The sequence below is a fragment of the Hyaena hyaena genome, unplaced genomic scaffold (genome assembly GCF_003009895.1).
Source record: "Hyaena hyaena isolate Hyena2069 unplaced genomic scaffold, ASM300989v1 scaffold_17, whole genome shotgun sequence".
In the NCBI taxonomy this organism is placed as follows: Eukaryota; Metazoa; Chordata; class Mammalia; order Carnivora; family Hyaenidae; genus Hyaena; species Hyaena hyaena.
Window position 1 is genome coordinate 1,636,496 of NW_024080648.1, and position 13,273 is coordinate 1,649,768.

Here is a 13,273-nt window from a genome sequence, read left to right on the forward strand (position 1 = left end):
CGAGGGCTGTGTCCCTCTCCATCATGTGAGGACGCAGGGAGAAGGCAGTTGTTTGCAAGCCAGGAAGAAGGATCTCATCAGGAATCAAACCTGCATGCACCTCGATCTTGGACTTTTCAGCTTTCAGAACGATGAAAACTACCTATCTCTTGTTTAAGCCATTTAATCTATGGCATTTTGTTATATTAGTTTGAGGAGACTGATATAAACAAAATATTTTGGTGTAAAAAATGCAAATAGGTTAAGATTTCGAACCAAATTTACTTAGTTTTACATTTTTATTTAGCCTAGTCAACAATGTTAAAACATTTATAGTTTAAATAATATATATAGTCTCTTTCTCTGGTTTTCTTTCTGTACACATATATCATTATTTGTATGCCATTATATATATCAGAATGTATATGTATCATTACATACACATACATCTGTGGATCAGTATATATATGTATATATGTATGTGTATGTATATGTGTATTTTTGTATATGTGTATGTATGTATAATCTCCTCTGTAAAGGACTAGATGAAAGAACTGAGACTTGACAAGTTTACCCAAGGTGTAATATTTATATTAAAGCATACTGTAATAGTCACGTGTTATTTGTAGGCTACCTTTTCTCTTGGAGGCAGGGCTCTCTGAGTCCCCATGGTGATGAAAAACCACTAGGTCCCAAATGGACAGCTCTCGTTTGACCTTGGCTGCCTGGATCTTAGATCCAGACCGGCTTTCAGCTTTGGTTCACCAGAATTTTCTGTGAGCTGACTACTTCCCTCCCATAAATGATCCATTTCTGCGTCAGTTTCTATTATTCACAACTAAGAATTCAATTTGAGAAGATAACAATGCCCTGTTCTCTCTCCATGAAATTATGCTTTCAATTTTTTAAATTTTTTTTTTAATGTTTTATTTATTTCTAGGAGAGAGAGAGAGAGAGACGGCGTGAGCAGGGGAGGGTCAGAGAGAGAGGGAGTCGCAGACTCCGAAAGAGGCTCCAGGCTCTGAGCTGGCAGTCAGCACAGAGCCTGACGCGGGGCCCGAACCCACGAACCGTGAGATCATGACCTAAGCGAATGTCGGACGCTTAACCGACTAAGCCACCCAGGCGCCCCTATGCTTTCAATTTTTGTTTTAAACAAATGTTAACTTCTAAAATTATTTTCTGCAACATCATGAAGTACAATTTCCTTTTATGTGAAGGTAGTATGACTGCTGTCTTTTCCCTCCCGTGTTTATTTCTTTGTATCTACTCCAAAGAACAGAAAACAGAAGAGGAGACACAAACTCAACTGCTAAACTTGAAGGTTGTCTTATATTCTGTGCTAAAAGTAGTAAACAGCCTGTTATAAAATAGTCACAGCTCATAAGGGTGGGAGTCCCCCGTGTGTGGTAGATGGAACGACATAGCCATAATATGTGGCAGCTTTTCCTGCCGAGAAGTGGGGTCTCGTTCCCCAACCTGTGAGTCTGGGCTGACTTTGTGATCGCTTTGACCAACATGATAGGGTAAAAATGACATCATCATTGCTGAGTCTTGGCCTCAAGAATCCTTGCCGTTTCTTCCTATGCTCTCTTGGAACAGGATCCTGAGGCCACTATGTCAGGGATCCCATGTGTCCTCCTAGAGACCCTACTAGAAATGGAGAGGCCACAGGGGGAAAGGCAAAGGTGGTGGGCATGGACCTTCCAGCCCATCTGACCTTACAGCTGAGTGTAACACGAGGGAGCCCAGCTACCAGCGGCATAGTAACCACCCCGCGCCCACAGAATTCTGAGAAATAAGAAACTGTAGTTGTTTGTAGTTACTAAATTTGAGGCTGGTTTGTTATGTAGCAGGAGTAAACTGAGAAACTTGGACAAGCTGTGACACTCCAAATCTGATAAAATCTTGGTCCTAAAATAATGGGGCAGTCATTTCACAGTATATATCAAATCACACTGTTCCCCTTAAAATTATGTTATACAATCTAAATACATACTTTTATTTGTCAACCATACTTCAATAAAGCTGTAAAAAAAATAAAGCAGTGGAGAAAATGAATGACCCTAAATGATGCCATTGATTCATCATTCATTTGCAAGATGGCAACATCTCATGTATTATCGCCGTTATAAAATGATTTCTAAACTTATTGGACTTTTAATACCTGCACATTTCCATTGGGGCATTTAATACAGGTCTACTTTCTTCATCCACTCATTCTTCATAATGCTGTATTTAAGTCTAAATGTATTTACTTAAATGTATTTAAGTCTAAAATAGTTAAAATGCAAATTAACATTCAAAATAATTTGTAACTGTTTTTTGTTAAATTTTTGGGAATATCTCTGAAGCTAAATGGAGACCATGAGATATTTTCAAACCTAATCTTGAGCCAAACAAATTTTGCATTGAAAGAACTAGACCAAAAAAAAAAAAAAAGCAAAAGAAAAGAACTAGACCTTTGTATTTTGACAGAAGCATCTAACTTATAATGTAGAATTTGGAGAGAATTCTTGCATTAAAGAAATCTAAGCCTAAGAAAGTATAAATGTATAAAGCCCATTATAAGTATATAAAGGAATAGCTATTAGTTTCTAGCGTTCAGTCTCATTTAACACAAACATACAGCTTAAATTATTTACTATAAACTTACAGAGAAATGTGGGAGGTAAAAGTTTCAAGATGAAAACTAGGTGGCAGCCCCGGGGTTACAGTGCTGTCCTCAAGCATAGTAGCTAGTAACATTCAAAGATAATTTTACAGAGCTGTTTGGTTGCCTTACAGCAGAATCTCACTGGCTTGGCAACTGATGGAATTCGATCCCCAGTCAGGCCTGGGCGCTTGTCTCCAAAGGGATAAAGTGAAAACCTTTGCCATTATTTTAGCATTGACAGAGAGGAGGCTGATGACGGCAAGAAACCAATATGAGAGAGAGAGAGAGAGAGAGATGCACAGGTTGTAGAGAGAGCTGAGGGCGGTGGGACAGTGAGTGTGCCAAGGGCCAAGATCACAAACAAAAGGCAGCCTGTGTCAACAGCCAGAGCCACAGGCAAGCACTTGCAAGGAGAAGGTAAACCTGCAGAGAAATCAGTTGTCACACATCCTGAATGAGGAATCATGTAATCTTCAAAGGTTAATATTAAAGGACCCTGGCAAGATGGCCCAGCTTCCCCCAGTACTGGATCCCTGGGTCAGGAAAACCACAGGCACTCAGAGAATGATTAGCAGTAGACAGTGTGAGGAGGGGGAAGAGGCTGAATGTTCACCCCTGGATTTCACTATATAGTATTCACGATTTATTGGGCAGACACGAAATGCTTAAGGTAAAAAGGTGAGACTTGCATTCTAAAGGAAATGGTCAGTCATTTTTAACATTCCCTTTTGCATTTTCTTTTGTTCTCTCTTTGAAACTCTGTTCCAGGTTATAGATGCTTTTCTTATTTTGCTACTCTTACAAATTCTCACAAACTTATTGCTTATGACAATGCAAATTTGTTTCCTCCCAGTTAGAGAGGTCAGAATTCTAAAATGGGTTTCAGTTGGCTGCCAGGAAGTCGTCAGGAGAGCTGTATGCTTCTGAGGGCTCCAGAAAAGAATTGCTTTCCTTACCTTTTCCAGCTTCGAAATATTGCCCATATTCCTTGGCCCCCTTCCATCTTCAAAAGCCAGAACTGTAGCGTTTTCAAATCCCTCCCCTTCTGTTCTTCCGTCCTCACAGCTTCTTGCCCAGCTCTGATTCTCCTGTATCCGTTTCATAAGGACCCTTGTGATTACATGGCGGCCACTCTGATAACCTAGTATACGCTCCCTATATCAATACCATTAATTTAGTGACATTGGCAGAGTTCTTTTTGCCAAGTAAAGTGACACATTTACGGGTTCTGGGATTAGGATGTGGATATCTTTTGGGGGCAATGGGTGAATTATTGTGCCTATCAATGTAAGTTAGATACCCATATCTGTTTGAAGTTAGAACCTATTTGACCTTTAAGATGCTCCGAGGCCCATCATGAGTAAACGTGGGTAGACACCACCTCTCAGAGAATGCTTTACTAATAATACTCACTTCATTCTGAGTGAGTTATACCGAAGGGAACGAGGGAGGGCAAGATGTGTGGGAGGGTGGGAGGCCAGGGGGAGGGTGCATGGGGAATATTGCAGGTCAAAAGCTTACTGGATTAGGAGAAATGCTAAAATAATGTGGCAACTATGTTTATTTAACCAAGGAGAAAAATGTTTTTGCATACAAGTCAACTCAGAAAACATTACATGTTAACAGGCCCAATTTTATCTGAGGCAAAGTGAAAAATAGCTTGATCGAGTTTCTAAGTAGAAAAATGTATATTCTAACAACTTATATTGCCTGGTTATAGAGTAGAAGGCTGCCAGTGAGAATTTTGGTCCAATTTTTTAGCTGCTAGAGTATTAAGATAGAAACATGTTTGAGAAGTAGCCATTTTAAGACAGCTGCTTATATTTCGTGTTAAAATAAGGTCTGTGGTTATAAATGTCAAAGATAACGAGGCCTCAGTTTGTTCTCTGTGTTAGGGAAATTGTTGATTTTACATGGCCAAGTGGTGCCACCAGCAGAAAATATAACTTTTATAGAGAAGTATTCTACTATGCATTCACCACAATTCTGCACTACCTACTCATATTTTGTCTTGGGTGAGATTATGGAAAATCCTAAGAGAGAGCAATTATAAGAAGATAATGTTTGTAAATATGGGGATCTACATAGACTACCTGAGTTTAAAATCTTTAGGGGCGCCTGGGTGGCTCAGTCAGTTAAGCGTCCGACTTTGGCTCAGGTCATGATCTCATGGTTCATGAATTTGAGCCCCATGTCAGGCTCTGTGCTGACAGCTCAGAGCCTGGAGCCTGCTTCAGATACTGTGTCTCCCTCTCTCTCCTCCCCTCTACTGCTCACACACACACACACTCTCTCTCTCTCAAAAATAAATAAACATTAAAAAATTTTTTAAGAAGACTTTATGCTCGCATTTCCTAGTTGTGAGTGTTGGGCAAGCTATTTGACTACACTGTGTGTCAGTGTTTTTTTTTTTGTTTGTTTGTTTTGTTTTGTTTTTGTTTGTATTGTTTTATTATTTGCCAAGTACTGTTTGAGAGTCCTGGCTACACAGGATTGTTATACGGTTTGAAATGAGTTAATGGAAGTGTTTAAAACAGTGCTTAACACATTGAAAATACTCTAATAGATGGTAAAATAAGTAGTAAGTCAGTCCCTGTTTGTCAAAAATCCAAAGTGTGGCAGCTGTGAAAGTGTCATCACTAGTGTTTTGGACCTAAATGCTTTAGGGTGCTTGGCTATGCCTAAAATTATATTCAAACACTAGTCCATATTTCTAATAATTGTCTTCCTTCTGAATGTCTTCTGTGAATGCTATGATGGTTTCTATTCCCAGTCCCATTGGAAACTTCAGAGAACAGATACACTGTAATATTGGAATCAGGGAGACTTACCTGGAAGATATTAGGCTTTGCTGTCAAATGCTTCATTTGGGCCTCCTTGTCCAATTTAGGCTCCAATCAGCCACACCCCCCAACTTTCATCTCCGCTTCCAGTATTTATTGTCTTTTGTGGCAAACTTTAGTGGCAGGCATTAAATAATCTCCCCTAAAAGGGCAAAGTGTGCCAGTTGTAATGTGACTTTAAAGCATGTTTTGGTGTGAATCTATTTCTTTATCTGGGAATTCTTATTTCAACACATATTTTTGAGTCATCTTTCCTCTATATATCTAGCTTAAAAAAAAAACCCAGTTCAGGCTGTTTTTGCTTTTTTGGAATGAGAAACCACAAAGATATAGAACCCAGTAGAATTTCCTCAAAGCAGCTCAAAATTCTCTCTGAAGTTAACTGCTAGGGAGCAAGAGACTTGAACGGAAATGATAATTTTAGGAGCTGTGCAGCTCTGAAATAAGAAACGAAAAATCATAGAACTTCATGGTTATGAAGCTGGTTTGTTTTACTGATGGTATGTGGGATCTCTTGATGTGTTTGACATTGGTGCCAGTCAACCATTAAACATTGATTTGAGACTTTGGCTTAGTTGTTAACAACTCTCCCTCTGAAAAGTAAAGATTTAGAAATCCAGATTTCAAAGTTGTGGAAGAGGGTAAAAAAAAAATCTCTCCTATTGGTGTTTAGTCACAGTAACTAAGACATTTAAATGGAGTGATGTGATTCTTCTTTAAAAATATTTTAAGCATATTTTTTGTAAATTAATTCAACTGTTATGTTCCAGGCTTTTTAGAATAGATTTTACAATTCAGGTGTATTCTAAAATGTATTAATATTCACGCTTCAAATTTCTACCCACATTGCTCATTGAAAGATGCTCTGAAGTAGCTAAAGCCATGTGAACATCTTCTCCAGAAAATTTAGCCATTCAAAATAATAAAAGGATGTCACCAGTGTCATTATCTAAACAGGCAGGGGGGTACAGGGATAAAGTGTCATACTAATGAACAAGAAGTACCCAAACCAACAGCATTTCGGTGTAGGACATTGCTCTTGTTGGTAGAGGTGTTTTCATGGCAGAGTTAAGAACACTGATCTATGATGATAGTTCCTGTTCTAGAACTTCTGGATTGTATGTGATTCCAAGTGCCTTAGGCACATCTTTTAATCTGCACAGTCCTTTAATATAGGTACTACGTTTATGCCATTTTTCAGATGAGAACACTGAGACACAGTTTAGCCTAGGGTTATACGACTCAAGCTGAATCCCAGTCAGCAGTCTGGCCCCTTCAGAATCATGCCATGGAGGTGGGAGATAAAAGTGTAATATTCTTTTCCTCCTGGACGATTTCAGCTTGCATATTGCAGAATCATTTTGTGTGATTAAATGAGTTGAACCCACTGCTGTTGAGATCTTTAAACCAAGGCTTTACTCCTCTTCCAAATACAATAATACTTTTTCATCTCCTTTTATTCTTATGGTATAATTTGTGCATGCACTTTATTACTAAACATTAAGCTCATGGGAAGCATTTACCAAATATTAGTTATTTTCATATCCTTGCACTGTTTATCCTAAGTCATGCACTACCTGCTTACATATATGGTAGAGAATTAAATAAATATTTTTGAAAACAATATGAATAAATAATATGAAGAAATAGGAACAATATGTAGGAGAGTTTGAGGTCCTTATATCTGGTTTAAAAATATGAATGGTTCAAAAAAACTTTAAAAGCTTAACTCAAGTTGTTTTCAAGGTTAAATATGATTCATATTCTCAAATTTATAGTTTAGTTTAAATCCCTTAAGCAGTGACATTCAACTTGGTCAAACATATTTTCCACACCATTTGTTATGATAAGTTTACCTGCCTAGGCTAGGTATGTTTGCAAATATGAAATGAATACAAAATATTTTCTTTTGGAGAATGAATAAAATGAATACAGACTAGATCACAAGAAAATTTAGAATTTTTCATTTTTGTACAATGTACATATTTAAGTGTAGACCCTTTTAAATTCATGGAATGAATTATATGCCAACAACCATCCTGAAAAAAATAAACCCAAAGGCTTTTAGTTAGATTGCTTATATGTATTATGTAATTATTAAGCTCTTAAATTGATGTTAATTATAGTTATCATTGTAATTAAAGTATATTTGAGAGTTTTGATTTTTGTGACACTGTATTCTTGATATTTATAAGAAAGTTATAATAGGAAAAATATGAGGATCAAATTAGGTAATTGGACACCTACTTCCATAGTGGGAAAATAAAATTAATTATTTTCCAACCAACTGAAAATTTGAAACAAGTAATTATACACCTTTTCCAACTGTGATTGAATTAAAAAATAGTAGTCTGCTACAAACCTATCTTAGAAACACTATTTCTCATGCTATTTTTAGGAAGACCTTTTATAAAATTGCCAACCCTCATGGATAGTTTTGTTTGCTAAAAACCAACACACACACACACACACACACACAAACACACACACACTCACACACAAACTTTTAAATACGAGTTTAGGCGAGTACTTAGTTTAGGCAAGTACTAGGATGGTTTTGAAGCAATCTGAAAAGTATCTGAATAGTATCCACCTATATATTTGTATCCTGCTTCATGCCAAGAGGATTCTGACTTCTGAGGAAAGCAGCCCCACTCTTTGAAGAGAGCCTGACTATAACTAGAAAGTGTCTGGCTTTTCATTTTGGGATTCCTTATCTGTTTCTTTGATTAGACTGTCAGTTCTAGGCAGGGTTCCATATGGTTTACCACTGTCTTCTCCCAGCCTGCTCATGCCTAGGGCATGGTAGCTGCCTAATATATACTGGATGGATAAATGAGTGAATTGGTGAATGAATTGTCCCATCTTCTCTCCTTTTTTTGATTGACTCACAAATATTATACATGGACCATTCTGTGAAGGTGAGGATATGCTGCTATTGGGGTTGCTTAAAACCTAACAAGCGCTACAAAAATAAATGAGCCAAGGATCTTGCCCTTGGTGATGTGATGGGTGCACGTAGAGAAGAGAATTTCAGGTGGAGCAGGCATCCAGTCATGGGTTTCTGAAAGGGCCTGGCACGTGCAGATTTGGGCAACAAGGCCAGCCGGGGTGTAAATAACACAGGCAGTTGTGTGGAGAGTGGCAGGAAATGAAGGTAGTAGGTTGTGATGAGGTTGTTACAGGCCTGGAATGCCAAGGTGAAGTTCGGGACTATAGAATCAAAGAAGTAAGTGGAAAGCCAAAGAGGAAATGAAATGCAGAGTATTCTTCTAATTTTTTGTTAAAAAATTTTTAATGTTTATTCATTTTTGAGAGAGAGACAGAGAGGCAGAGACAGAGCATGATGAGGGGAGGGGCAGAGAGAGAAGGAGAAACAGAATATGAAGCAGGCTTCGGGCTCTGAGCTGTCAGCACAGAGCCCAACGCAGGGCTCCAACTCACAAACCATGAGATCATGACCTGAGCCGAGATTGGACGCTTAGCCAACTGAGCCACCCAGGCGCCCCTGAAATACAAGGCATCCTAAAGATAGCAGGAGGTTTTACTTAGGAAAATGCATCACCATTCTCATAAAGTATTTTGAAATGGCAATTGTACATGAAGAGTTCTTTAGACTCAACAGGAGATGTATGCCAAGACTTGTCCCAAGTCAACTTGTGGACAGAAAGCTCTCCTTACAAAAATGGCGAACAATCGTTTCATGCAGGTGTTTCAAGAAAACGTTCCCTCAGGAGGTCATGAATCCACTGGTGAAACATGTGTTTGCTTTTGCATAAAGGAGCTTGGTAAAGCAATGAATAAATAAAAGTCACTGTGTAGGCCTGGGTCGAGTCCCTTGCTTTTAATTTTCTTTACTCCCTGTCAAAATTGACTTTCCAAGTTTATCTCTCTTAAAAATGTCACCTAGGGGCACCTGGGTGGCTCAATTGGTTGAGTTGTCCGACTTTGGCTCAGGTCATGATCTCATGGTTCGTGAGTTTGAGCCCCACATCAGGCTGTCTGCTGTCAGTGCAGAGCCCGCTTAGGGTCCTCTGTTCCCCAGTCTCTTTCTGCCCTTCCTGTGCTCATGCTGTCTCTCTCAAAAATAAATAAAACATTAAAAGATTGTAACCTAGAACATTTTCCTTATGGAATTCTTACTTCTCAACTGAAGGAAATGCACATTGATCTATATGAAAGTGAAAACAAATTCTGTTTTAGTGAAAGTAGGGTCAACTTCCCGAGCTGCTTTTATTTTATGCCATTTTCTGGATGTTTAATGAGCATTTCAACAAATGGCGGATAAGTGTCAAAGTGGTACTATTGCCAAAGGGAAGGGAGGGCATTACCATGTCCTTTTCTGGCTTCTTCTTCCCCCTCCTCCCTCTTTCGTCCCTTCTTTCCCCTCTTTCTTTCCTTTGCAAATACCTCCTATACAATATGACAAAGAATGCCTTAACAGAAACAAAAATAGTACCGACAATAAAATTACAGAATGTATACTTATCATTCCCCAAGTGAAAATGGCAGATTGAACAACTTTAACACATTAATTGTTTATATGCAAATAAATTCTGCTAAGTACAAATGATCCTTATCTGTTTATTAAAACAAGCACAACAGGACTTTTACTTGGAAACCGTTTTTTAGTATTTAGAGCTATTCTTTGTAGGAAATGCTAAATGAGTCATGCCAAGGAGTGAAAACAAAACAAAATAATCCCAACACATTTCAGGACTACCAAGCAGAAAGACAAAGACAAAAATTTTCCCTAGTGAATTAATTTCTTACACTGGCAAATGCCAATTCTATGTTTACATCTTCAGCTAATTTAGATCCGTAGATATGCTAAGAAGGACATTTTAAAATATACTAGAGAATAAGTCTGTGCAGGACAATTTCTCTAGTAACATATGCTCTAAGAGCTAATTCAATTTAAAAGCTCATAGGGATAGAAAGCAGACATGTAATCTACTGATCACACTAATTTTTTTTGGGTCTGTTCTTAATTTATTTTATTTGACTTGTAGAAGTCCTACTTCATTTAAACCTCACATTAATGAATTATGTTGGAGAGGTATGCTGTGGTCAAATTCTCTGAAGAATACCCAAATCCATGGGAAATGGACATTCTTATAATGCAGATATGGTTAGAATTACATATGTGAACAGTACTATTTAGGCTCAAAGGTATAATAAGATGTTATATAAAGTTTTAAACAATTTGTAATTATATGACACACAAATGCATGGTGTGTGATATACACATACACACACCCAAACAGATATATGTCTTCTCCTAATTCCTCATCATTTTCATTAATAATACTTGGTGAATGTATTTTTGTTTCATATAATAAATGAACTCACATAGTTTTTTAGAATTAAAGTTCTATATCTGGAGAGATCATTTGCATTTTAAAAATATCTTTTAATTTTCCCTCTAATAAAATGTGATGACTGCTTAAACTCGCCAAGAGCTTATATACAGTTTTAAAATCTTCTGGTTATAGTAGACTGGTGTTAACAGTTTTGGGTTTTTTTTTGTTTTTTTTTTGCTTTTAGTCAATAAATTATTGGTTTTTAACTTGAGGAGTGGGGGCTGAGGAGAAGAAAGAGCATGCCTAAAAGTTACTATGATATTAAAAAGTTCTCTAGGTGATTTTGATTCTATTTCCTTCCTGTGTTAGCAGTGCAATAAATATTTTTTGTAAGAAATTAACTCACATAGTGAAAAATAAACACTTCACTGAGAGTGGATATCCTAAAATCACACCAAATTTAATTTTCTATTATACCTATATATTCTGAAATTATTCTCTATTCTTCTTATAACTCTGCTGCCCCCAAAATATCTCCCCTTTTCTAAACTGTGCATTACCTTATATGTCTATTCATATCTGGGGGAAATACATGAAAATCAGCAATTCTTAAAAAATATGGCATTTTTAAATTGAGATCATATAATGATTTTATATTAGTGGCATTATATTAAACATGAATATGGACTGATGTGGAATATGATGTAAAAATAGAAAAAGGCACTAAGGAAAGTGCCTTTCTTTCTTGTTTCTGTTTAACAGGGTGGAAACTTTATCCCATAAGCCCCAAACCTTCCTTCATGCCTTATTTTTCAGTAACGAGTCACACCTACTTTTCTTCCTATATCAGACCTTTGGGATGCACTTCTAACTATGTAGAAACAAACAAAAGTGGGATTCTACATGCAAGGTAAAGGGGGGAACGGAAATGGCTCTTGGGCAGGCAATGAGGAGTACCTGCTAGCTTCTTCTTTAAAAAAAAAAAAAAATGAAGAGAGAAAAGAAGTAAAGAAGCATGTCTTTCACAGAATAGGAAATATTTGATTTTTCATTTCTTTATTGATTCTAAAAATTAAGAAGGGCAGTAACTGAATTCCAAGGGATTTCAAAAATGTTTACTGAGTAATACCTGTGCACAGATATTTGCACAGAATAGGAAATGCAATTACTTTAGGTAAATTTTATAGTTATTACAAAGGAAAATTAAAGAAATAAAGTTATTAGAAAAAATATGATAAATAACTTAAAATAAAAATGTATTTTAAGTTGATTTTTATCTAGTTCTTTTATATTTAATCAGGGATTCTTTTTCACTTGAGAAGAATGCTAAACTTCAGGTATCACATCTCATTGACCTTTCATACCTATAATCCTGAAATGAAATAGACCCTATTCTTTTTTAAAAAAAATTTATAATCTTTATTTTTGAGAGAGAGAAAGAGAGCGTGAGCAGGGGAGCAGGGGAAGGGCAGAGCAAGAGAGAGAGGAACACAGAATCTGAAGCAGGCTTCAGGCTCTGAACTGTCAGCACAGAGCCCAACGCAGGGCTTGTGCTCATGGACTAAGATCGTGTGTCAAGCCGAATTTGAGAGCTTAATTGCCTGAGCCACCCAGGCACCTCATAAAATGGGCCCCTTTCTTAAAGCATTGTAGTGGAAATGCAATCATAGCTTCCCTTAAACTGTCTCCAAAACTTCCACAGTATAATATCTATCTCTTTAAATTTGAAGTCATTGGAAGTTGAAACTAGGCAACAGAGCCAATCCGATCTGCTTAAATGCTTATAAACCCCTTTAGCTAAAAAGTGAGTTTTCAAAGTTAATATTTTGGGCTAATTATAGACAGAAGCCTTATATAGTTTAAGTGCTGATTGAATTCAAGTAGTATTCAAATTAAGTAAAATACCTTTTATTCACTCAATAAATATTTATTGATTGCTATCATGTTAACTTGAAGAAGTATAGGTTGTATTATATTTGGAGTGGAATTTTATGGTCCATCTTTTTTTTTAGTTTTAAAGTTTTTTAAAGTTTATTTATTTTGAGAGAGAGCATGAATAAGGGAAGGGCAGAGAGAGAGGGGAAGAGAGAGAGAGAGAATTCCAAGCAGGATTTGCACTGACAGCGCAGGGCTCGAGCTCACGTACTGCAAGATCATGACCTGAGCCGAAGTCAGACGCTTAAGTGACTGAGCCACCCAGGTGCCCCCCCCCCACCTCGTCTTTCTTTTAAAGATAAATTGTACTATAACTATGAATTAATAACTGATATTATTTCAAAACTTTATATATAAAGTTTTACTCTTGGGGTTTTGAAATTATATCTATTATCCATCCATCAATCAAGATGATTCATATTGAGGAAGAGATGTGTTCCCCTAAAAATGAAAATTTTCACCTTTTAATTTGGAAAAAAAATTGAGTAAAGTTTTTACTTCCAATAAGAAAAAGAACCTGTTGTTTTCTATTAGCCTGGGCAGGGAACCTAACATTT